Below are 25,933 nucleotides of genomic sequence, written 5' to 3'. Positions count from 1 at the left end.
TCCCCATATTATGAGATTGTATGACTCACATTTTTCATAGTGGCTGATAACACAGCAGAGAATCCCCCAGTAATAGTATTTAGGAATATATTCTGAACCAGAGAGGGCACAGATACATATTCCCATTTTTTGCATGTACTTAACTTACTTTGTCCATGGCGTCACAAAGAGTCGGACTTGACTGTATGACTGAACAACAACAAACTTAATCAAGACTAGCCCTGCAACCCATAGATACCCAGCTGAGTAGCAAGAGTATTTCCCACCAATGCTGGGTTAGATCCACCAGAGGGTCCCTCCTCCCTGAAATGGAAGGGTTTCTGCCTGGTAAGTGCAACTTTTTCAACTTCCCCTACTAGTACAGCCCAAAATGGTGTCTGAAATATTCTTGGGGAGGGGCGTCCTCTGTCCTCCAAAATAAGCATTTGGGAGAGCATTTTGATCTGCAGGAGAGGGGGGCTGAGAAAGTCATGCTCCGCCAATGGAATATCTTTAGACAGCCCTGTAGCAAGAATTTTTTGAATGGGGGGGCAGGAGATAAAATTTTGGGTGGGGGCTGTGGGGCTTGGCTGCTTCTTCCAGCGACCAGCCACCTGGCTCCAGCTCTCTGTCTTGCACTTGCTCTTGTGCGCATGCACTCTCTGTCACTCTCTCTCCCCTGCTCTCTCTGTCGCTTTCGCTGTCACTGCTTCTTCTCACTCTCCCACTCTCTCCCCTGCTCTCTCTCTCTGTTGCTTTCACTGCCTCTCATTCTCCCACTCTCTCTATGTCCATATACATTTGATTATCCAACTTCATGGAGAGAGAGGAGGCTGGTGGTGGAAACTCCACCCCCCCCCAATTCTACATTGCCATGAAAGCTAAGCTAGACAGGAGGCAAAGAATGGGGAGGTGGGTGGGGAAGAAGGGGAGGAGGCAGCGAAAGCCAGCATGTGCTGGGGACCTCCTCCTGGGGTCCCCAACAGGCGGGGTGCACAGGGATGTAGCAGGCAGACGGGCTGAGGGAGAGTGGAAGGGTTCTGATCAGGGCTGGGGGTGCAGTTTTGGGGAGGAGATGGTGAGGCTTTTTGTGCTGGGGTGCGCACCTACCAGAGCCACTTGGAGTGGAGAGGCTGCCCTCCAGGGAGCGACATCGGGGACTCGGCCCTTCCAGCCCCACTGCCCGGAGGAGGGTGATGACTAGCCCCCTGGTTGCCCAGGCCTGCACCTCCTCCTCCTTCTCCTCCACATTCCCAGCTCTGAGGGGCCTCCAGGCAGTGAGACAACGCATGGGGGTGGCTTGACGGGGAGGAAGGTGTTGGTTTCACTATTACTGCCTCCTCTCACTCTCCTACTCTCTCTCACACACACTGTTGCTCCCTCTTGTACTCTCTCTTGCGGGGTGGGGGAGGAATAGCCTGGGAATAGAGGGGCCCTACAGAGGGAATGGGGGTTTACATGGAGTGGCCTGTCCCCCCTCCCCCAGGCCTCCCTGTTGCTACGGGCCTGTCTTTAAACATTCTTTGTGTAAATGTTCCAGTGGATTCCTACCAGTATTATTTTATTTACACATACAGAAGTATTAATGATACAAGCAATGTGAATACCTGAAGTCTAAGCATGTAATTCAGAAGTGAGCCAATTTAGTTTCAAGATGCAGTGTGCTTATTATTAGCATGTAAAACTGGGTATCCATAAATATGTCACATGTGGAAAGGGCACATGACAAACCAATAGTACTGATTACTGTTGTATTTCCCACATTATCATCAGTGGCACTTTCAAAAAGTGTATTTAATAAAAGTACCTCTGTGTACCCAGGTTTAAGGGAAAATAATTATGGGAATGTCTTGATAACATGTTTTGTTTGGAGATTAATGTTTATTAACATATTATATGCTTGATCTATGCAGACAACTAGATATTGAATTTCAGATCATTTTAAGTAGGTGAATATGTATGTGGTATTTAGGAAACCACTGCAGAGTAGCCATCACTTTTCACAAAACCCGGGCTTTTTAATGCATTAACTGCTAGGTGTGCAGAAGACACTAATGAAAAGCACTTGAGAGACTGTCAGTCAGGTCCAATTTATATTCCATGCTATAAAAATCTATAACCTCTGTTCACTAGAGAAGAGGTACATCACTAAAGCTTCCAGACAAGTTTACAGGGAATACTATAGAATACTTTATCCCCTCAAGTCTCCAAGGCTTTGTCAACTGGGCCTTCACATAGTGGCAAGTAAATTCCTAGGCACACCAAAAAGCATTATGAATACAGATTTGCTTTGAAGTGGGACCCCTGCTGCTACTTCAATAAAAGCCCATGGTATTATCCTGAAATGATGAAAGGGAGGAGAAGCAAGCCCTTTAAAGCAGCAAAACTATTGGGTTAAAGGCATTTACATTGGGATTTCTAATGTTTCAATTTTCTTTTTGTTGTGTGCAAATTATTAAAGACTCAGATGCTGAAAGCTCTGAAATTCATTGAGCTTAGAAGTAGCTATGCTATTATCATATCACTATGCAGCTCTTCATTTCTGCAACACAGCAGTTTTCTCTTCTACTAACTAATGCACACATTTTTTAAGCACTTTGGCTTTTTGAGGGCTGGGTGTTGTTTCTCAGAATTTATTTTGTTTAAACTACTATAGTATAATTTGTTTTTAAAAGAAGTATGCAAATTTGACAAGTATGAATGCAACATTAGAACTCTGAGAAAGTGGGCATCCTCCAGTGTCAATAGGATTGCCAACCTATAGATGGGGCTGGAGATCTCCTGGGATTACAACTGATGTTCAGATGACAGAGATCAGTTCACCTGGAGAAAATGGCTGACAAGGTGGACTGTATGACATTATACCTATTGAAGTCCTTCTCCTCCCCAAACTTCACCATCCTTTGGCTCCACCCCCAAAATCTCCACGTATTTCCCAACCCAGAGTTGGCAACCTGAAGTGTCATAGAATCTTTCACTAGGAATATACAAGATTTTCCATTATCACTCCCAAGAAATATTAGGCTGATCAAAGCTTCTTTCATGTTCTCAAACATTCCTCAGGGTTTTTTACTGACTCTCCAATAAAGAGGGTCATGACTCTTTTAGGATTCTTCTATACTGATTTTTAAAAAGAGAATCTCACTGTTTTGCCAAATGTTAGTTAACTGAAATATACCTGTTCTATTTCTTTTTCATTTTAGCTTTTAGTGCTTTCCCAATTGATTGTAATGTCTCCAAGTGTGCAAAATGCATCACCAACAATTTACAGATGAAAGAAAATTATTTAAAGGATAGTAAATCCTAAACAGACTGCAAAAAAGTCCCCCTTTAAAATAAACCTTTCCAAGCTGTTGAATTCCTGTAGCATTATTTTATAATTCCCCCCCTTTACAATAAATAACATTGTCTTCATCAATTCCACAACAGAGTGATTAGCCAGCAGCAAGGTCAGATTACACCTCAACTAGGCAGCCTTTAACCTATATGCTTGTTGACTATAAAAAGAAGTGGATAAAGCCAAAGATCTCTTTATTGGAAGCGTCAAAATAAACAGCATATTTTGGATGGGAAAGTTATGGAAAACACTGAGGTAGCTGTCCAAGAAAGATTTTGGTAAGGTGAGCAAAACAAAACATTAAACAAAACCCTGGAGAATGCATCCACATGCCCCAGTTAGATACCTGCCACCATCCCTTTGAGTCTATTTTAACAGTCATAAGTCAAAGGGCAAACCTCCAACCTTTCCTGGGATTTAACCAGAAAGTTAGCCCTTCAAGGAGCACCACCGACATGGTATTTGTTCTCAGGCAGCTCCAAGAGAAATGCAGGGAACAGAACAAGGGTCTATATGTGACTTTTGTCGACCTTACCAAAGCTTTCGATACTGTTAGCAGGAAAGGCCTGTGGCAAATCTTGGAACGTTTAGGATGTCCCCCAAGGTTCCTCAGCATGATCATCCAGCTACATGAAGACCAGCGAGGCCAAGTCAGACACTGCAACGACCTCTCGGAGCCCTTCCCAATAGGCACAGGTGTAAAGCAAGGCTGCATTCTCGCGCCAACTCTCTTTACGATCTTCTTTAGCATGATGCTTCAAAGAGCCGCAGTAGATCTAGATGATGACAATGGTGTCTACATCCGCTATCGCACTGATGGCAGCCTGTTCAACCTGAGGCGAATAAAGGCTCACTCCAAGACAATGGAAAAACTCATCCTAGAGCTACTATTTGCTGATTATGCTGCACTCGTCTCCCACTCGGTATCAGCTCTGCAGCATATGACGTCCTGCTTTGCAGAGGCTGCCAAGCTATTCGGCCTAGAAGTTAGTCTGAAGAAGACAGAAGTTCTCCACCAGCCTGCACCCCAGGAAGATTATCACCCTCCCTGCATCACTGTGGGTGAATCAGTTCTGAAGACAGTCCAGCAGTTCAGCTACCTGGGGTGCATCATCTCCTCAGATGCCAAGATCGACAAGGAGATTGACAACAGGCTGGCAAAGGCAAATCGTGCATTTGGCCGACTGCACAAAAGAGTGTGGAGCAACAAGCATCTGAAAAAGGCACAAAGATCAATGTTTACAAAGCGGTTGTGATGACAACCCTCATCTACGGCTCCGAATCGTGGGTTTTATATCGTCATCACCTGCGACTCCTTGAGCGCTTTCATCAGCGCTGCCTTCGCACCATCCTCAACATCCACTGGAGTGACTTTGTGACCAACACTGAAGTCCTCAAGAGGGCGGAGGTTACAAGCATCGAGGCACTGCTGTTGAAGACGCAGCTGCGCTGGGCAGGGCATATTTCTAGGATGGAAAACCACCGCCTTCCCAAGATTGCTCTGTATGGCGAACTTTCCACCGGCCATCGAAATAGAGGGGCACCAAAGAAGAGGTACAAGGACTCCTTGAAGAAATCCCTTGGCACCTGTCGCATCAACCATCACCAGTGGTCTGACCTAGCCTCAGATCGCAAAGCATGGAGGCACACCATCCACCAGTCTGTCTCTTCCTTTGAGAACGCACACATAGCTGGTCTTGAGGACAAAAGGAGATTGAGGAAGAATCACACTGCTACAGCACCAACCCCAAATCAGACTTTTCCCTGCAGCCACTGTGGCTGGATCTGCCTGTCCCGCATTGGTCTTGTCAGCCACCAGCGAGCCTGCAGCAGACATGGACTACTGCACCCTTCCTAAATCTTCGTTCGTGAAGTCAAGCCGAGAGAGAGAGAGCCCTGCAAGTTAGGCCACTTGCAGAATGAGTTCCCACCAAATAGTTAATATGGTAGCTGAGTACCATGGTCAAGGTACATGGTTTCAGACTAAGGTCATCTGGAAAGTGAAACACCACAAAATATATTTAAAGTAAATTTATTAAAATTGTGCACGGATATATCAAAAGGCATGTGGCAATGAGGATGCAAACTAAAAAATCTAAATTCAAGGACAAGGTACACGGTAAAGACATTGGTTCACAAGTTACTAGATGTTAGTTACCATTCCAGAAGCTGAGGTAATACAGTATTCAAAATCCAAAGGCAGCAAAGGATCAACGGAGTTCTTGGCACATAGCAAACTATTAACAAGACACCATCCAGCTTGGAGCCTAGCTTTACAAGCTCAGTGAAAAGGCAAAAGGCTAACTTCTTTATGGCTGTGATCCAATGTGGTTGAACCTTTGAACCAATCAGATCCAGTTTGATTATGTTAGCTGATGATGTGATCTAAGCAGATGAGTTAAGTGAGGTCAAATTAAAGTGAGAATGGCGAGATAGCTGCAACCAGATGCAAGTTTGGGAGGGGGACACTTGTAATACCACCCTGAGCACTGTGACAAGGCGACAATCTTATTAGTCACCTCTATAAAATGATCGCCCTGATATTGCATTAATTTACCAAAATTCTCCTTCAGAAGTGGCATGTTAAGCTTTCTTAAAGATTTAAGCAGGGAAAGGAATTGTTAATTACACAGTGTTTGGGATTTGGAATTGGTAGACAGAAAGTTACATATAGGCGCAGAGCTATATCTTATTGCTGCTGAATAAACCAGAGACATTTTTTAGACTTAGGGCTGTTTGGCTTTCACTGAAGGTATAAGATGTTACAATGCTTTTTCTTAGGCATTTTTTTAATTTGTCTTTTGAACTTCATACTGGTTAATCACACAGTCTTGGAATGTACTCACTTTATCTCTTTGTTTAAGACTTGGGTTTTTCAACTAGACCCTTTTCTCTGGCAAGATCATTATTCTCTTTAAGATCAATAACTTAGGCTTTTGTCATGTTTAGGGTCTTTCAATGCCACTTCAAACCAGTTGTCAAATCCATTTCTTCCAGATCAACAGTCTTATCACAGTGGAAATTTAGCTTAAAACTGGAGAACTAAGTTCCCTCTCAAGTTGTGATTCTTTGTTTTGCACACAGAGAGCCTGTTTAAACAATTAGAACAGTCTCCTTCAGAGTCTATTCTTTTTCCAAAGCCACACCACATTAGCTCTGAAACAGACTCCACTGTATAGACTCTTCTTACAGTAGAAAATCTCACAAGCCACCACTCTCTTCTTCATCCACACTCCAATTGCCCAATTGTCACCCTCTTTCCAACAGTTAGCTGCAGTTCTCCAACCAGAGTGAGTTCCATGAGCTGTCAATTAGGTCAGCTAACTCACATCCAAGCAGCACTGCCTATATTAAGCATGCCTCTGGTTGCTGTCTGCCACAGCACACTTACACCCTGCTAAGTCCACTGACTTCAATGGGTTTAGAAGGTTAAACTCAATTTATGATTGCACTGTTAGACTCTGAAAACAGGAGTAAACTCTGATGTCTTTTTTTTTTGTAAAAATTCTCTTGTAAATGTCATCCATCAGCATAAATGGGAAGCACAATTTTACTGTCAGTTTAAAACAATCCACAAATGATCAAAATTCAGGTCAAGCCTGCCAACATGCGACTTCTGGGTTTTGGTACCTTGTCATCGGCAGCAGTCCATGGAGCTCATCTCCAGCGGCCCCCCAAATCGGGCGGTTGGAGGGGTGCCGCAGCTGTGGTATCCCTAGTGGGACCCAGGTGGGGGTTCCCTGAAAGTAGGGAGCTTGACAGGGGCTGGGGAAAATGGCGACAGCCATCCCATGAGTGTCCTGTCGCTCCAATACTCCACCGCAACGATTGCCATGATGGCACCAAGAGATGAATGCCCATCCGCTTTCCTATCTTAGCGGCTCTTTAATGCATCTTTTTTCTACTTCAGCTAGTGAAACTCTACCTTGCGAGTAAGTCTACTTTTCAACTTTACCAACTAATGAAAATTCCTATTATAACAAACGTGACTGTTCAGAAGGACGAGAGAGGAAGACAAAGATCCCCCCCACACACAAGAGAGGCTTCTAAACAAAAAAGAACAAACTTATAAAATTTTTCATTGTTTCTAGCAACATGAATTGGACTGAATATATATATTTGAATCGATTTGGTTTACAATTAAATAAGCACTAATTGGAATATCAACACATTATATTATAATCTGGATAAAGGCTGAATGTGACTTTAAAGGAGATGTTCATCTGATGATTTATTGGGACTGAAGTGATTTTAATTGGAATGTAAGAGAAAAACATATTTTAAGTGGAGATTTGGAAGGATTGGTTAATTGAGATTTTGAGCTATTCATCAGCTTTTGTTACTGGACTGAACTATCCTGTGAGGAAGATGGCTCTGCAAGCTGAAACAGGTTACCAAAAGGACTTTATGGCTACCGTATCTTCTATACAACAGGGAATCGGTCTTTTAGCAGAGTTAATAAAAGATCGGGTGAAAAAGTTTCTTGTGAAATTGAAAATCTACAGGAGTAAATATGTCAAGGTGTTCAAAATTTTTTCTAGTGAACCGGGAAAAGTGAATAGACAATTGTTTGAAAATGTGCTGAATGAGATCAAAATGGAGGTGACATGCACAGTTTTGAAGGAGAAACGGAAACCACGAACTACAAATGCTAACACTTTGTTTTGGCTTTCACGTTTCCTGTAGAACTGATGAGTGATCCAAGGAGAAGATGTGCGGATTCAACAAAAATTTACTGGTCCATGGCAAGCTCTAAGAGGATCAAAACTTGGAAGGCTTTTAAGAAGAAGGAATTATAAATTTTATTTTTTATTTGGCTATCATCGATACAATACAATGGAACTGGTGAAGTATTTTGGAATGGAAATCTGGACTTTTACAATTTGGATGATATGCATGTTATTTTTAACTATGAATTTTCCCTCCAACTTAGGCAGAGCAATTTAGCAGAGGCTGTGTTATAGTGAATATATTGTTTTCTCCTTAGGCAGTAAATAAGCATGTATGGTAGATTGGGATTTCTTATTTACCCTCCCCCTTTTTATAGGTAACATGATATTTGGGTATATATTGTCTCCAAAAATATTTTAACAATTTTGAATATTTTTTTCAGACACATATTCTATTGTTAATTTATAATAATTTAGAGAGCATATGTACCTTATAATTTTCAAGATCTGCTCATTATTACTAACTCTGAAACTTGCCTTTATTATCACAGATAAAGTAACATGGTTATGTTATGGTGAAGTTTTCTTTTTCTTTGGTAGCAAATAAGCTAGTATGACAGACAAAGATTGCTTATTCATTTTCCTCATGTACTTTTGTTTCCCCTATTTTCAAAATTAGTTTTCTTTTTTGTTTTTCTCTCTTTGTATGTATTAAGATCAAATAGATTTGATTTATAAAATGACTAATAGAATTGTATAACAGCACAAAGGGTCACAAAAGGATTGTAGAATTTAATGGTAATGCTTAGGTAAAACTTGGAGACTTGCAGGTAGAATGAGCTTGGTACTTTTTTATAGTAGAAATAATTGTAATTTGTATACTCTGTTTTTTCTTTCTTTTTTCTTCTGTATTTTTCCTTTTCCCCCTTCCCTTTATTTAAACTTAATAAAAACTTGACAGTAAAAAAAAGCCTGCCAACATGCAAACTTCTTTCACATTCTGACTCCCAATTAACCTTCTGTAATCGACAGCTAACTGCTGATGTGTTATACCAGTCTGAGAAGCTTGAATGACAGGGAGTTCAAATGGAATTCTACTGTTGACCCAAGGGAGTGGCAGAGTGAGGGAAAGAAGAGTGAGGGAAAGAAGTGGATCCTGAAACAGGGAAGTGGAACTAGTAGTCCTTCCCTGAGAGAAATAGCTTCTAGGAAAGTGGGGGTGATCCCTATCAAGTATTAAAGGAGGAAAATTGGAACCTGTGTGTATATCCATGCCTTCACAGACTTTAGTAATTTTGTAACAAATAAGTTTATGCCTGTTTATCTAAGGAGAGACAGCCAAATGATCTCTATCAATCGTTATAAACACCTACCTATAGAATAAAACAACTACATTTTCATGACACACTAATGTATACATTTACATGATGTTTCCCTCATTTCTGACTTGATCATTTTCCCATATAATTGAAATACAACAGTTTATGTGTTTTGAATTAATATCAGCCTCTCATGTGCCATAATCAGACATTTACCAATGAAGGGTTTTTTAGTTCCTCAGCATCCTAGGCTCGGTCAGAATATCCATCTATATGTAAACAACTGGATGGGACAGATAGAAAAAACAAATAAAAAGAAAAAGGGGCTGCTCAGCTAGGGGTGGGGGAGGGAAAGGAAGCAGGGACCATCATAGCTTCAATTGAAAGCAAATCTCAAATATAACTCTAACTTTGGGATTTAATCCAGGAGGAAGTGTGCCTGCACATGAAAGCTCATACCCTGCATAAAAAAATGAGATTTATTGAGATCTTTGAGAACATGTGATAAAGTGCTATCTGAAGATCTATTAGCAGATCCACTCTGTTATTGTTCTGTTATTATTTCATATCATTCCACTTATCATAATAAATAAAAGCCCAACTATGGTGGCATATCTGAACATTTTCATTGGTTTGATATGGCCTACACAGGATTGGCTTGCACTCTGTCTCTGGATTGCTATTGGTTGATTCTGCTCTCCCTCATTCACTGCTGGCCCCATCAGCAAGAACCCCACCAGAAGACCACTAACCTTTGAGGCAGATAGTTCTCTGCTGATAGATTCTCCTGAGGACTTACTGATCACTACTGCCTCTCTTCAGGGCCTGTTGTAGGAAGTCCAGGACAGTCTTTCTCCCTCCCCTCCCCCACAAACAATGCAGGCCTGTTGTAGGAAGCCTTGGACAGTCCATCCCCCCCCCCCAAACAATGTTGCCATGAAGCAAACAGTAAATTGTGAGATACATGTTCATGAGACAAAACAATAGCAGTTCCTTCTCTCCCCCCCCCCCCAACCATTTAAAGGGAAGGTTCCTTTAAATGTTTGGGGAAACAGTGTGAGTGTGCAGCGATGCATTCTTAGCATGATAACATCATTCTACATGACATTATTGTGTTGAGGGTAGCCCTGCCCCCTCCCAGAACACCCCCCAAATTCCCCCACTGGGGAATAGTTGAGACTTGGCAACCCTACAAAGGTCCTAGATTCAGTCCTTGACATTTGAAGTTAAAATGATCAGGTAGTAGGGGTAATGTGAGAAACCTCTGCCTGAGAGCAGCTGCCAGTCAGAAAAAATAATGCTGATCTTAATAGGCCATGGATCTGACTCAGTAAAAGGCAGCTTCTTGTGTTCATGGATTTCTCAGCCACACAATACATAGCTGCATGCAACTTTAGTGTCAGGAGGAGGGACAGCTTCGTGTGTTCATAGATTTGTTATGATGGGTTCTGCTCTGGGTTCCAGCCAGAATGGGGAAAAATGAGGAAGTAAATGAATCCTGTATGAGGAACATATTTATTCCTTTGAACTGTATAAGTACATTTTGAAAATGCCATAAACAACTTCCCAAAAAGAAAAACGTATTCATTTTATTGACTTTAAACAGAAACACAAATAATCAAAACACTTAGGCAACTTTAAAGAGAAATATCTTCAAATCTAATACCTTATCTGTGAAAATATATATTAAAATGTTCAGGCAAACAAAAGTTTAGTTTTGAAAGAGTTTCTTTTTATGTTGCACAATAGCACCATTGTAAGGTTCTGCTATCTAATAACAAAATAAAAATAACAGAAACCCATTCAAACCTGGCCTGTGCGCCTTAAAAATGTATTTTAAAAATATTTTTGTTACAAAAATGGCTAGTGTTAAGGCTAATTTTTTTTTTTTTTGCTTTTTCCTTTTTATTGTGTGCACTCTGGGAATATAACATGAAAAAAACCACCCTGTATTCTGACATGGAATTCTTTTTTCTTTTTTGGTAATAACAGAACATGAAAATCCAGGGCAAACATTTGGCAAAGGCAGATTTTGTAAGCAATTCTATAAAGGTTATAAAGATTATAGGACCTGTCAACAGAGGGTGGCAATAAAAAGTTTGATTCAAGACTTATTGCACTTGTGAAACAGTGATAAGTGCAGCTGTGGGAGGGCTGAGTTTTGAGAAGGTCAAAAGATCAACAAGGATGTGATGGAGAAATTTGGGTTCAATCAAAGCGGTCCGAATAAGCAAAACTATGTTCAGTAGAAGCAATGTTTTTATCCAGTTGACCATTGTCAAAGAAAGTATCTATCCCTACAAAATTATTGGATGAAGTGTGCCTGCACACAAAAGCAAATAAACTTTTGTTGGTCTTAAGGGTGCCACTGGACTCAAATTTGTTCTACAAAAGTTCAAGACATTGACAACTTTACAGACAAAAACATAAGCATATATAGGCAAACTGACACTAGGATCTTGCAGAACCTGGACACCAGTTACACAATGACAACACAATAGTGCACCAAATTTATGATGGAAGTATCTGGTGTGATGTCCCTATGCCTCAGACCTCTAGAAACAAGTGACCACAGAGTAGACAGGCAGACAGGCATATACTAAGTATCTTCCTGTTCACTCTCTACTGTCACAGGGTGCATTCACACTACACTAAATAATGTGTTTTGCAACTGGATTTTAACTGTGTAAGAATAGCAAAAATCCAGATGCAAAACACATTATTTAGTGTAGTGTGAATGCACCCAGTCTCCTTTTGAAGTGCAGATCACCACTCTTAGGAAAAATCAACTTCTGTCTTCTCTCTCTCTCCCCATCTTCTCTGCACAGAAGATGGGGATTCAGGATGCTTCTCTCTGCATCCACCCCCATCTGCCAGGTAGATAGTATAGGAACTGTCTCTATTGCTTCACCTTCCACTATCTGATATATATTTCTAGAATAAAGTAGATATTATTTTGTTTCAACTTGAAATGTGGCTCTATGTAACTTTGCAACCACATGGTTAGGTCAGGTTCAATACAAGCACTGTTGTGTTAAAACTTTGTGCATCCTGCTAACTAAAGAAGGATCTGGACCACTATAACCAGTACCCTTTCTAGCAATCTAAACCAGTAGAAAAGCAATCTATACTTCTTTCTTAACATACTTTAAAGAATATTGCTACCTATCGTACCCTGCAACACAAACTAGGGACTACTGTAGTTTAAGAAAATATGATCTGTGTTAAAGGTTAGTTTGCCCTATGAAGCAAAGCATACAAACCTTTGGAGACTTCAGCTGAAACCTCAGATACTGCTGGCTCAGCACCGGGTCATGCATCCCCCTTAGTTCTTTATAAGTCTTTGGTTCACATTTACTGGCATGGCTGTACTGTGGCTCATTCTCATTTTACCTTTTTTTCCTTCAGATGTGATGCCACAGAGTATGCCCTAAAAAGCTGCCATTTTCACCAGGAGGACTGATCTCTTTAGCCTGAAGTTCAGTTGTTATTCTAGGAGAACTACAGACACTACTGGAGGTTGGAATCCCTGGGGGGGGGGGCAGTATTTTTGTAGTTCTTTTTGTTTTACTACAGTCTTTGATGCTACGTAGCAGTTTGTTTATTAGGGTTCCCTAACCTTCAATACATACTTTTCAGGGCATGTAGAGTCTTCAGTGGGAATAGTAAGGTAGGGAAGATCCTCTTCTATGAGCTCCTTCATCTTACACATCAAAAAGGATCAAACCTATTATTTTTACTTGAAGTGTCATATTTGTTTCAGAGGCTCAAGGTGAACTTTCATATGGTGCCGACAGATAAAAATAAAAATAGATTTCAAGATGGATAAACATGAATGAAAGGTAACCAAGGTCTAATCAAGGTCAATCATGATCCCCCCCCACACACACACAAACCACTGTTGCTAGGGAAAGGAGAGTAGATCCAGTATTACCTATGCTGCATTCTAAAATAGAATTGTATAGCAGTATAAAAGCAAGTATTTTGTTGGTTGAATTATAAATCTGGTCCAGGGAGTTGTGTATTCATAACAACCAGGAATGAGCAGAATGTAGGTAGCAAATATTGCCACAGTATTACCTGTGCGTACCCAGACCTACGACTAAACAGGTGATAGGATCCTGATGGTTGGTGAGGAAATTGAGTGCTGGAAGGCATCATTTGAACCTCGATGCTGACTAAAATGGCAGGAATATGATAAACCTGGTACTTCTTGGCATGTTTGTAGGCAAAGATAAGTGAAACAAAACAACATAATCAGTGTGGGTTTCTTCAAACACTGGTACTCCATAAGTAGTTTTGCCAATTCCCAGGTCCCAGTGGAAGTTTTTTCACTTTCCCAGGCTCCTTCCCGCTCTCAGTCAGGTGGCTGGTGGGGGGAAGCCCCACCTCTCACAGCCACCATGTGCCTTTCCACCTCCGGAGGCTTCAGACTCCACTTGGAAAGGCTTCCTCTTAACTTAAAGTCACAAAGACTGCTGATATAGTGTATGTAGGATTGCCAGGTCCAACTCAGGAAATATCTGGGGACTTTGGAAGTGGAGCAAGGAGAATTTACAGGTGGAGCTAGAAACAAGGTTATGACAAGTACAATTAAACTCTGAAAGGAGTTCTGGCCATCACATTTAAAGGGACTACGCTCCTTTTAAATGCCTTCTCTCCATTTGAAATGATGGAGAATTAGGGCACCTTCTTATGGGGCTCATAGATTTGATCCCCTTAGTCCAATCTTTTTGAAACTTGGGGTTTTTTAAGGAGTGTAACCAAATGCTATGCTGAAAATTTAGTGCCTCTACCTCAAAAAATACCCCCTCCCCAAAACCCCAGATACCCATGGATCAATTCTCCATTATACCCTATGAGAACTGGTTTCCATAGGGTATAATGGAGTGCCCAGTGGACATTCCCCCTTCCCCCACTTTCTGCTAATCCTGAAGTGTGGGAAGGGTCTCCAAACCAAGGGATCCCCTGCCCCCAACTGGAGATTGGCAACCCTAAAAGTATGTAAACTGCTTTGTAAACTAGAAAAGTGATATATACAGTAAATATAACATATTATTATATTGATATTGCCGTTCTTGTTAAAAAAAATAAAAAGGTTATTCATAAAAATGCAAGCTGTTATCACAGGTTCATAATTTGTATGACGTTGCTGCAGTACTTTCCAGGAAGAACTAAAGCACTGCTTTCCTGAACTGAGAAACTATTGCATATAAATAATGGTTGGACTATAAAGGTAAATTCCTAATTCAGTGTAAGTTTTATATGTAGCAAATGTAGGTCAAATTTTACTTCTTCTGCCATGTTTTTAACATATCTGTAAAATGAGCCAAGGAAGAATGCTTTATGCTGAAGGCCTCAAAAGTCAAGGCAGTAGCAGTATACATTTTGAATATCTTTTAGTTTTTTTTAACTTTATGTTGGCTTACACATAAAATGCTCCAGTGAAACTGATTAATTCATATGTAATCAAATTCTGAGTTGATTGTTTCATTTCTCCGAAAGGTAATGAAAAACTCCATATTAATTTCAAAACCTACTTGTTGTTTTACTCATATCTGGTACATATTTGAGGACTACTGAAGAGACATATGTACCTGTATTAATATATTTTAAAGGCTTAGGACTGTCTTTCATCTGTAAAAATAGATTCAGGGTTTGGGAATAGCTGAAGCCTCCTTCAAAGTCCTTTGGATTATTTAACACACACACACACAAACATGTAGTTTGGATTACCAAAATCAAACGGAATCTCAGTTTGGGAAATGGAATTATGTGAACTATGAGAAACTGAATTCTCAAAGCTACCCACTCATTCAACTAAACAGAGGGGCATTGCCTCCTCCATCTGTGGATGCTTCAGGCGTAAGAGAGAACTTCTGATAACACGAAGTGCTTGTAACATGGCAAGTCATTAGGAGTTGGGTCTGAATATTGAAAGAGATAGTTCAACTCTGCTCATAATGGTTCACTGTTTTCACAGACTTGGAAGGGGCCAGTATTTCCTGATAATCGATGTCACGCTCCTCATATACAGCACCACTCTGCCTCCTCTTCAACCCTTTTTGGTTTTTCTTGAAGAACTCATATCCACCCACTACTATTCCCAGTTAAGGGAATCACCCCACCAAGTCTCCGTAATGCCTACTAAATCATAACCCTTTATCAGCATAAGAAGCTCAAGTTCTTCCTTCTTATTGCCCAAGCTTTGGGCATTGGAACCAGAACCAATAGGTTGAAATTAAATCAAAAGAGTTCCTGGCTAAACATTAGGAATTACTTCCTGACAAAGTGGTTCCTCAGTGGAACAGGCTTCCTCATGAGGTGGTGGGCTCTCCTTCCTTCAAGGTTTTTAAACAGAGGCTTAGATGGCCATCTGACAGCAATGCTAATTCTGTGAATATTGCAGATCATAAGAAGTAGGGCAGGAAGCATTGCATCAGTGCTTAGCTCTTGCAGCCCTTTCTTACACATCCAGGGAAATGCTGATTGCTACTTTGGGGTCAGTCAACAATTTTTCTCCAGGTCAGTTTGGCAAGGGATGGAGGTTTTTTGCCATCTTCTGGGTATGAAGCAGGGCTCACCTGTGTGGAGGGGGGCAATGGTCCCTCTAACCTGTGTTAGTGTGAGCTAGTTCACAGTTTTTTAGCCTCCGGCTCATACATTTTTATCTTAGCTCCAGGAAAATGGCCCCAGAGCAAACTAATTTATGCAGTAACTCACAGCTTTAATGTCAGTAGCTTACAAAATAAAACTTTTGCTCACAAGATTCCACAGCTTAGAGGGAGCATTGGTGGGGGGGCGTATTTATGAAGTTCCTGCATTGTGCAGCAGGAGATCCCTTCCAACTCTATAATTCTATGATTAGTACATAGACACCTGAAGCCACATACCTTTGGCTTCATTAGACCTGGTCCTCCCAGGTAGCCCTCTGTTGTTTCCTCTCCATTTAAACCACTTTATTGGTTGTCTCCTTCCCCTTGTGGTGTCAATTTAAAGCCCTCTTGAGGAATCTCCCCAGGTTTCTGACAAACAGATTCTTCTCTGACCTTAGATAACCTGTCAAGCTATTTGATGAGAGCAGCATCCACCTCCTCATCCTGGACAGAAGGTCTGTAGCAGACTCCAACCACAATTCTATTTGTCCTTCCTCCCCTTATCCTCTGAAAGTAGTTCATTTTCAAAACTCTTCTCTTCCTATAATTTCAGGTTTCAGCTCCCCACCACGTGTCATTAAAGATGATTTTCAGATTGTACCTACACGTCCAACCAACTGTGGAATATTTTCTTGGCATTTTGTTCAATATTTACAACCTTGATGAAAATGTTTCACCACTTATACTAGTCTCCATTGGGATGCAAATCATAAAAAATTTATGTTCTCTGTTGAATCCAATATTCAGAAAAGATACCATCTGGATTCTATTTATTCAAGCACACCTGGTGCTGCCTCCCTTTTTAGACCCCGATACAATTTACTCTTGCCATGAACATGAATCATAATTTCCAGATCAGCTGTACAAATGAGCCTTTTTGCTTGTTTCTCTGAAGCGTCTTGTACATTCTGCTAAGCAATGTGGAATAGAATAGCATATTTGAAGATAGAAATGCTGAAGATGAAGCATTCTCTGCCTATCACAATAAAGTAAATATAGACTTGATACATTGTTGTTTGGTTTTTACCCTGTACCATATGAGAAGAAATTGCAACCATGGAACCAACAAAAACAATGCTGAAAGTTTTGTCTCCTTTCCTTGTGAGAATATATTGTTAGCAATTCAATTGGTGAACAAGAGCATGCTTTTGAGAAATATCTGTAAATACAATTATTAATACAAGCCATATTTCTGATACTCTTAAGTGATAGGCATTAGAATAGTCATTTTATATCGGTAGAAATCCAAAATCTGTGTTCTGAGAAAAGAAGTTGTTTGAGGGTATGTTATCAAGTACACGGAATACATCTGTTACCATACTCCCACAAACACATGAACATACATTCAGATTAATATGGGTAATTAGCTTGTTTGTGCAGGGCACAAAAAACTGGGATCTATTACCTAATAAGGTGGTTGTGAGCAGCAAGTTTTCAGTAGGAAAAAGATGACAGAGACCTCATTGAAACCAAATATACAGTTTATTGAGATATTTGGTACAATAGTAGAAAGAGGGACTTACCTTAAACAAATACTAGCAGCACTAAAACTAAGCACAGACACGTTCCTTATCATAACTAATATAACATAACTCATATAACAACAACCAAATATTTGTCAGAGCTACTCCAATTTGCAGTAGGAGTTACTCTTTAAGATAAAGGTATATGTATGGGGAAATGGAGAACAGGAAAGAAGAGAAGTGGAATTAGTTGAGACAGTGGTGTCCAGTCTTCCAGATGTAAGAGCCTAAAAAAAAGAGAGGAGAAAAGTGCCAGTTCTCTCTGTAGTGCAAATGTGGTTTGAAAAAAAGAGATAGATCAGATGGAAAGCAAAGATACCTGTCCTGGTCTGTGAAGATATCAGATGAAAGGTTTCATTGTGTGGTGGGAATTCATATACACGGCAAAATAGGGTATAATGAAGTGTGGCTGGGGGAAGGGGGTTTGAGGTACAGACTCCAAATTTTCAGTGTAGCTTCAAGAGACTCTTTCCTACATAACCCCCAAGTCTTAAAAAGTTTGGACCAGGGGTTCCCATTCTAGGGACACCCCAAAAGGCCCATTTCTCCCAAAGCTGGGAAAAAAGCAATCAGTCAGTTTTCCCACTGTAATAACAGTGGGAAAACTGATTCTGGGGAGCAGAGGGTTTGAGGGAGAGCCCCCAAATCTGCAGAGCAGCTGCAGGGGCCTCTCCCCCACAGGCAGTGCCAAGTCCCCGAGCAGAACCAGTGCCACCATGCTACTGCCATTGGCACAGACAGTACATTAGATCAAACTAGAGAATCTTTCTCATTCAAAAAATGGGGTGCAGGCTCTCTGCAAGGACTGCTGCACAGAACCAGTGCATTGAATACACTACTGCCATGCAGCAGAGATGGGGGCATGAACTTCCTACATGTCAAGCATCTGCCCACTGAACCACAGACCCACAGAAGAAATACCTGTGTGGAATCCCTCAACACTCCACTTGTTGTTTGCCACTGAAACTGGGGCATTGGGTTTTAAAAGAAGCTGATGAAAAAACAAGGCTGCTCAAGGGAAACCTTGACTGAAATGCCAAGTGGCATGCAAAATATCACCTCTGCTGTTCTTTTAAAAGCAAGTATCTTGGGAACCTGTCATTGCACCATACTTATCCTACATCTTGGTTCTGATATGGCACATTTCCAAAGAGAGAGGCATTCCTTTTCTATCACAACAAAGCTGAGAGACCAGTCATCATAAAAAACAATCAACACAATGGAACCACCAGGACATAACAGAGATATCAGTTCCTGCCAAAGATATGACTCAGCTTCATGTCTCCAGTTTTGTAATCCTGAATTATAATTCCAAATATTTCCATAGGGAATAATGGAGAGATAGGGGCACCCTCTTTGAGTGCCCACAGAATTGGACCCCTTGGTCCAAACTTTTTGAAACATGGGTGTTCTGTAGGAAAATGTTTCCTGAAGCTACCCTGAAAATTTGGAGCCTCTACCTCAAACCCCCTGCCCCCCAGCCGCACTTCATTATGCCCTCTTTTGCCATTGAGTTCAATGGCCTATAGAGTATAATGGGGCCGAATAATTCGTGGCTGCAGTATACGGCTCCCGAATCAGATTAGAGAATCTGATTCGGCTCTTTACTGCTTTAATATAGCCAAATCAGCTGTTTTTTGGGGGTGTATTCATTTCAGCCGAACCGAATGCACACCCCTATTGGAAGTTTCAGACTGTCACAAGGCACTTAATGTTTGAATTGTGTTAATGGTCAGTGATTGCATATCATGTACAAGACAATACATCTTTGTCTTCTAGCCCTCTGTCTTTGTTTTCTAGCTTATCATGTAAAAGACAATATAGGAAGAAGCATCTTCATCTTCTAACATCTTGCTGTCATTATGTTGGTACTCCACAAAAATAATTCCTTGGAAGCATTTGATGTGGTCATTGGTCAAAGGTTTTCTGCTGTGTTCATTGCTGCAAGATTCTTGCTGAGACCTAAAACATGATGGTTACTCCTCATGTTTGGTATGCACCTTGTGAGACTTGTTCATAGTGTTACGCAAACAGTACACACACTCAGGCTGGAGGAAGGGGTATGCTAATGAAAGGGGGGCTGGCAACACATAATTGCCAGGGTTGTGTAAAATGGAGGACAGCCACCAGAACACACTTAAATGTTAAAATGATCTAGGAACAAGCTGAGCACAGTTTACTGGCTCTATTGCAGTGGCTGCTCATTTTGAACTGGACAGCATTTGTCACAACAGGAATCAGCTTGAAACTAAATCTAGTGAAGATGGAGGTCCTGTGGTTGAGCCAGGGAGGTTTGGGCCCGGGGTGTCAACTCTAGATGCAGTGCCTTTAACACCAGCGCCAATGTTGAAGAGTCTGGGCATGATATTGAATGCCTCCCTTTCAATGGGATCCAGATCACAAAGGTTGCCAGATTGGCATTTTGCATGTGCTGTAAGAACAGTAGCTCAGCCACTAACATCTCTGAACAAAGTACATAGGTTGTAGGGTACAAAATCAGCAATAATAAAAACACTTTAATAATACACTGTAATAAATTAACAAACAACAATATGCAAGTTTTGCAGTTCATCAAGATCCTCCTCCTCTGACATATCAGGTATAGCCTAGCCACATTTTTTTTTCTCTTGGGAAAAAACCCAAAGGTAATGATACGTGCAGTTCACATTTGTGTAGCCTTGAAGGAAAAATGTCTAATTGGAAAGATGTCTAATTGCTTACACTGAGGAGGATAAAACTAAATTGTTGGAAGGCAAGAAGATTTGTTACGTTATTACAGTTATTTACATGTATTATTAAAGTGTTGTTATGATTGCTGTTTCCACATGTATGCCAGATTAGGCAAATAGCCCTTTTCCTGTCCTACCCTGACTTAATCACATTGATCCTTGCAATGGTCACCTCCAGACTTGATTACTGTACCTTGCTCTGCGCAGGGTTCCCCTTGATATTGACCCAAAAACTTCAACTTGTTCAGAATGCAGCAGCATGAGTTCTTACTCAAAATCCAATCAGAGCACATATTCAACAGGTGTTCCACCAGTTGCACTGGTTCCAGATTGAATTCCAGATCAGGTTCCATGTATTGGTTTTAACCTTTATAGCCCTACATGATCTGGGACCAGTATCCTTTCAGAACTGCCTCTCCTAGTATACCTTCCCAAGAGCAATATGCTTTCTGAACCACGCCCATAGCCACAGAGCAGCATTTGGATACACACACAAACACACACAATTGTGCTGTGTCTGCTCTGGAAGGAGGAAAAAATAAATCTCTTTTGTAGGTAAAAACTGATAGCTGTTGGCTTCTAACTGGAGGTGTGAACTGACCATTGTCTCTGGCCAGGAAAGTCATTAGCATTTCTAAAGTGTTATTAAGCTGGACAGAAATTGACTAGCTGGAGGTATGAGCTCATCTGGAGAGCCAGTTTGGTGTAGTGGTTAAGTGTGTGGACTCTTATCTGGGAGAACCGAGTGATTCCCCATTCCTCCTGCACCTGCTGGAATGGCCTTGGGTTAGCCATAACTCAGGCAGAGGTTGTCCTTGAAAGCTGCTGCTCTTAGCACCTCACAGGTTGTCTGTTATGGGGGGAGAAGATATATTAGATTGTAAGCCCCTTTGAGTCTCCGATTCAGAGAGAAGGGTGGGGTATAAATCTGCAGTCTCCTTCCTCTTCTTCATTGTCTGTGGCCACAGAGGTCATTAGCATTTCTAAAGTGTTTTGGGTGAGGCTTGGGAGTGTTCTATGTTAAAAAAAAACAGGGGGGGGGCTTTTTTTTTTAAAGGTGACAGTTTTGAACAATCCAAACCTCCAAAGTAGTAAGTAGAGCACATTTCTCCATAAGTAATGTTAATATGAAGCTTCCTATAAATGTTTGCTTGAGAGCCCTGGCCTGTAATAAATATGCTTCAGGTGTTCAGTGAAAATAAAACAAGAGCAGCTTTTCCATTCCTTTATGCAGCTTGAACCTCAGAAGTAAGCTCCACCATGCTAAACTGCCTCCTGCCATCCCCCAAGGGAAAAAAAAATCCTTACTACAGGCCTGCTTTGAACCTTTGAAGATGGCCTTTGTATTGTATATGCCATCAGTATACGATTATTAGATTTTAAATTGTTTTTATCATTATTTATGGATATTTTGTAAATATGTAGTTATGCCTCCTGAGGCCTGTGATTAGCAGGGGAGGATCAGTAATAAATCCAATTAATATAAATAAATATATAAATGAGCTCCACCATTGCTTCCTCCCATGGTGCTAATGACCAGACTCAAGGTGAATGATCGTTTGGACTCACCAGAAATTATGCAGGATAAGGTGCACCCATTGTCATTGTGACTGGCCAGGTCTGAATCTTTTCCAATAAGCTTGTTAATCTTCTCCTGATAAGCCAGTATGGTATGGTGGTTAAGAGCAGCAGACTGTAATTTGGAGAACCAGCTTTGGTCTTCCACTCCTCCACATGAAACCTGTTGAGTGACTTTGGACCAGTCACTGTTCACTCAGAACTCTCTCAGCCCCACCTACCTCACAAGGTGCCTGTTGCAGGGACAGGAAGGAAAGGCAATTGTAAGCCACTCTGAGACTCCTCAGGGTAGAGAAAAGAAGGGTATAAAAACCTACTCCTCTTTTTCCTGACTATCCATAAACACTGTCACACATTCAGGTTAGCAAAAGTTACCAAAGTTATGAGAAGAGGAAGAATATCTGGACATTGTACAATGAAAAAGGAAAAGCAAGACCTGTAGAGCACTCTCTTCAAGAATCCTGTCATCTCACTTAACACTTTAGAAGAAGGTGATGATATTGGATTTATATCCTGCCCTAAGCAGTTCTACTGTCTTGGCAGGCCTTAATTAGGGATGGGCACAAACCAAACTATGAAAGCAAAATTTGTGATGAATTCCCCTGTTTGTGGCTCGGTAAAAGAATTCCATGATGGGTCCACAGTTTAAAGGGACCTCACAAGAAATGGGGAGCATCTTGTCCAGAATCAGGCACAGTTTCAACAGGGAAAGCCCTCATCTGTTGTCCAGGCACTCACCCATCTTCTCCTGTCACCTGAGGATGCCCCCAGACCTCCCACTGGGAATTTAGGCAGGAGGCTGGTGGACAAGAAGGTTGGCAGTGGAGAAGGGGCAACCAGCTCAAGTGGTCAGTTGGTGGAGGAGATTGCTAAGATGAGCTGACTGCCCCTTCTCCACTGCCAGTCTCCTCTCTTACCAGCCTCCTGCCTGAGTTTCCAATAGGAAGTCCAGGGGGCATCCTTAGGCAATTGGGGGAGGGAGGAGTGCCTTAGTTCTCCTGGAAGAACTGGCTGGGGGCTTCCCCAGTTGAAGCAGTGCCTGACCTCAGACAGACTGCTTCACATTTCCTGTCTTTCTTGTACAATCCATTTAAACTTTAAACTTTGCCTGCACATATACATATAACAAAGGGGATTATACATTTAGTCTCAAAGTCTGGATGTGGGAACCCTGCAATGCAGTTGCAACATTTTCTTGTTTCTGTGTGCCACAATGTGTGGAATGCCTTTGCTGGATTGGTGATTATTTATACACAGGGCGGGGGGGGGGGGGAGATATGTACACAGAGGATATTTTCAAGTTTAAGAGATTTATTAACTTTGTTCCCTCACATTGTCAACAACATCAAAGAAACCAGTGGCAAGGCATGGGCTCTCTGTCAAGTATGTAAAGAGCACTTCTACTGTCAGAAATAAGCCATGGTGATAATTCAAGGAGAATGGCTGGTCTTCACAGTGCAAACTTGCAGGAATATGGGTAATACAAATGGGTGATAAACAGGAGACAGCTTCTGCTACTGCTGTGCTTGCTGTCCAATGTAGTCCATCAGTTTTGCATACACTGCCTCAGGCAAGTTAGACTTAAGTCTGGCTATTTGACAGGAAGGAACATAGCAGTTGAGCTATGGTTATGCATCATCTGGTAATATGACCCCCAGGACAGAAGAGACAAAGATCAGTCCAAGTCACTGAGGATGCCCCCCCCCCCCCCCGGAATAAAACAAATCAAAGCAAGAAAACATCACCTTCCCAGTCAATCACTTGCTCCAAGAAATGAACATTTTGACCATATTCTACATACTGATGAAATTGCAACCACAATCTAGCATCAATAGTGTATTAGTCCCCCTCTTCTGCATCTGATCAATGCATGGTAGTGGGAAAGCCTCACAGCATTGATATAGTCTTACTGTGAGTAGGCAAGAAATTGATAAATGGAGGTGTGTTGCTTTGTTGTTGTTTTTTTAAGCAAAGCAAAGAAATATGATCTTGAACTTCAGAACGGAAACACAAGCAGGGGTAGTGCATGAGAGTTGGTCAACTAGGCAATTGTCTAGGATGCCAACTCCCGGCAGGCATGGGGACGAGTGCCCCCTCCCCACTCACGCTGTCCCTGAGCTCATTTTTTTTTCTGGCTTTGAGGGATTGGAGGAGCTCTCCCAATCCCTCAGAGCTGTGAAAGAGTGGTGTTTCTCTTCTTCAGCATCCTCCAAAGGTGCTGGGGAAGTGAAGGGCCATGCGTTCTTTCAGTTCTGAGGGATCGGAGGAGCCCTCCATGCAAACAGGGCCATCTGGCCCCACTCAGCCTTCCCATGCTGCGGGAGGGTAGAGTGGGGGGCAAATGGGGCTTGGTTTGGGCTGGTGCTGGGGGCTCTCCAGCGCTGGAGGGTGAGCAGCGGAGCCTTGCCTGAGGCAGCAAAAACCCCAGTGCTGGCCCTGAGCACAAGCACCCTGTGGCACTAAGTAAAAGGGAGGGAACTTTAAATTTTTCATAAAATGAGAAAAGATATGGCCTTGCTGAAAGTTTGCACTTTTTTGCACTTTGCATTTCTTTACTTTGAAAGAGCTTTGCAATTACTCCCAACTTGAATGACACAATAGGGAAATGACTAGGCCTTTGTGATGGTGCTGGTTACAAGATGTGGGGGAAGCACAGGGCATGTGACCCACAGTGGTATAGGAGATTAACCTGCTCAGAAACAATGATCTTAGGAAGCAGAAAATAATGTAATTTCATAGAAAACTGTTTGTGTGGTGGAAATGAAAGGAGGAAGAGGTATGCAGAAACTTCTGATAAAGGATCAGATAAAGAAGCTCACAAGATTGAGGAATAGGAAGATGGAGCTGTGTTTACTTAAATTTAAATTGCACATGGCTTATGATAAAGGCCATTGCTCCTGGCTCCCCTCTTATAGCAAGACCTGGCGACAGTAATCCATGTGATGGTCACATCTAGAATAGACTACTGTAACTCAGTCTATGAAGGCTTACCCTTGGACTGATCCAGAAACTCCAACAAGTCCAGAATGCAGCAGTGTGAGTTCTGAGGAGAACGCCATGGACAGTACACATTCAACTGGTGCTGCGCCAGCTGTAGGCTTCCCAACCCCCCCCCCCCCCGTCCTGCAGGGACCCCTGAATTTGCAGCCTCCTCCCCCGCTCTCCAAAAATCTGGAAGCGGGAGGGGGACAGCACCAATTTTTGTGCCACTCTCCCGGAGAGAGCCTGCCTGATTCCCTGCACCACCGAAGGCTCGGCACTGGAGTCCAGTCATCACCCAGGCATGCTAAGCAAGAGCCGAAAAAGAAGGGAAGGGAGGGGGGAGTGTCCTGTCCTGTTAGTAAGGAAGATTTGTAGAGCCTGCACGATTTGTAGATCTCATGCTCAAATGGTGGTTGGTGTGTAAATAAACATTCCTTCCAGGCACAGAGAGAGGGGAGATCATACTGGAGATCTAGCAAACATTTTCTCATCACACAAACCTGCCCTGTGCCTTCACTGCAGAACAGAAAGGCATGAGGTGTTCTTGATGAGATTTGAATGATGCATGAACTGATAAACTGCCTTGCCCTCAACGTGTCAGCAGCAACTTCTGCAGAACTTTGCAGTAGAATACTTATTGAGAACTATTGGGTTTGCTTTGCCTTTAAGAAGAAAAGCCTCTCTTCCAGAACAGGAAGTGTCAGTGGGCGTGTGTGCAGGCAAGGAGTAGTCTCCTGATGCTGTTTTGCTCTGCGACTAAGTTGCGTTCCACAGTGCTTGATTTTAAATGATTTAAAGTATCAGTTTAGAGTGCTTAAGTTTTTGTTTTATGTGCTTTTCAGCCAGGCTGGGCTAAGCGCAGTCCCGCCTTGTGTTCTTGTGGAGACTGTTTATTTTTTCATTGTCTTATCTGATTAATTGCCTCCTCTGCTTTTATTGCCTTTGGCTACCCCATATTCAGCTTAACTTTGGTATATGCTGGCCCGGGTGTCTGGAACATTCTGAAGAAATTTGTCTTAATTTTAAAACCTTGCTAAAACTTTGAACCCAGTGGCACCTTTAAGACCAACAAAGTTTAATTCAAGGTATATTTTCCATGTGCAAGCATACTTCTTCAACTCATTTCCAGATTACAGAAGTCATTTTCACTTGAGAAAATG

Source organism: Heteronotia binoei, chromosome 21 (assembly GCF_032191835.1).
Source record: "Heteronotia binoei isolate CCM8104 ecotype False Entrance Well chromosome 21, APGP_CSIRO_Hbin_v1, whole genome shotgun sequence".
Taxonomy (NCBI): domain Eukaryota; kingdom Metazoa; phylum Chordata; class Lepidosauria; order Squamata; family Gekkonidae; genus Heteronotia; species Heteronotia binoei.
Note: the sequence above shows the minus strand (reverse complement) of the source record.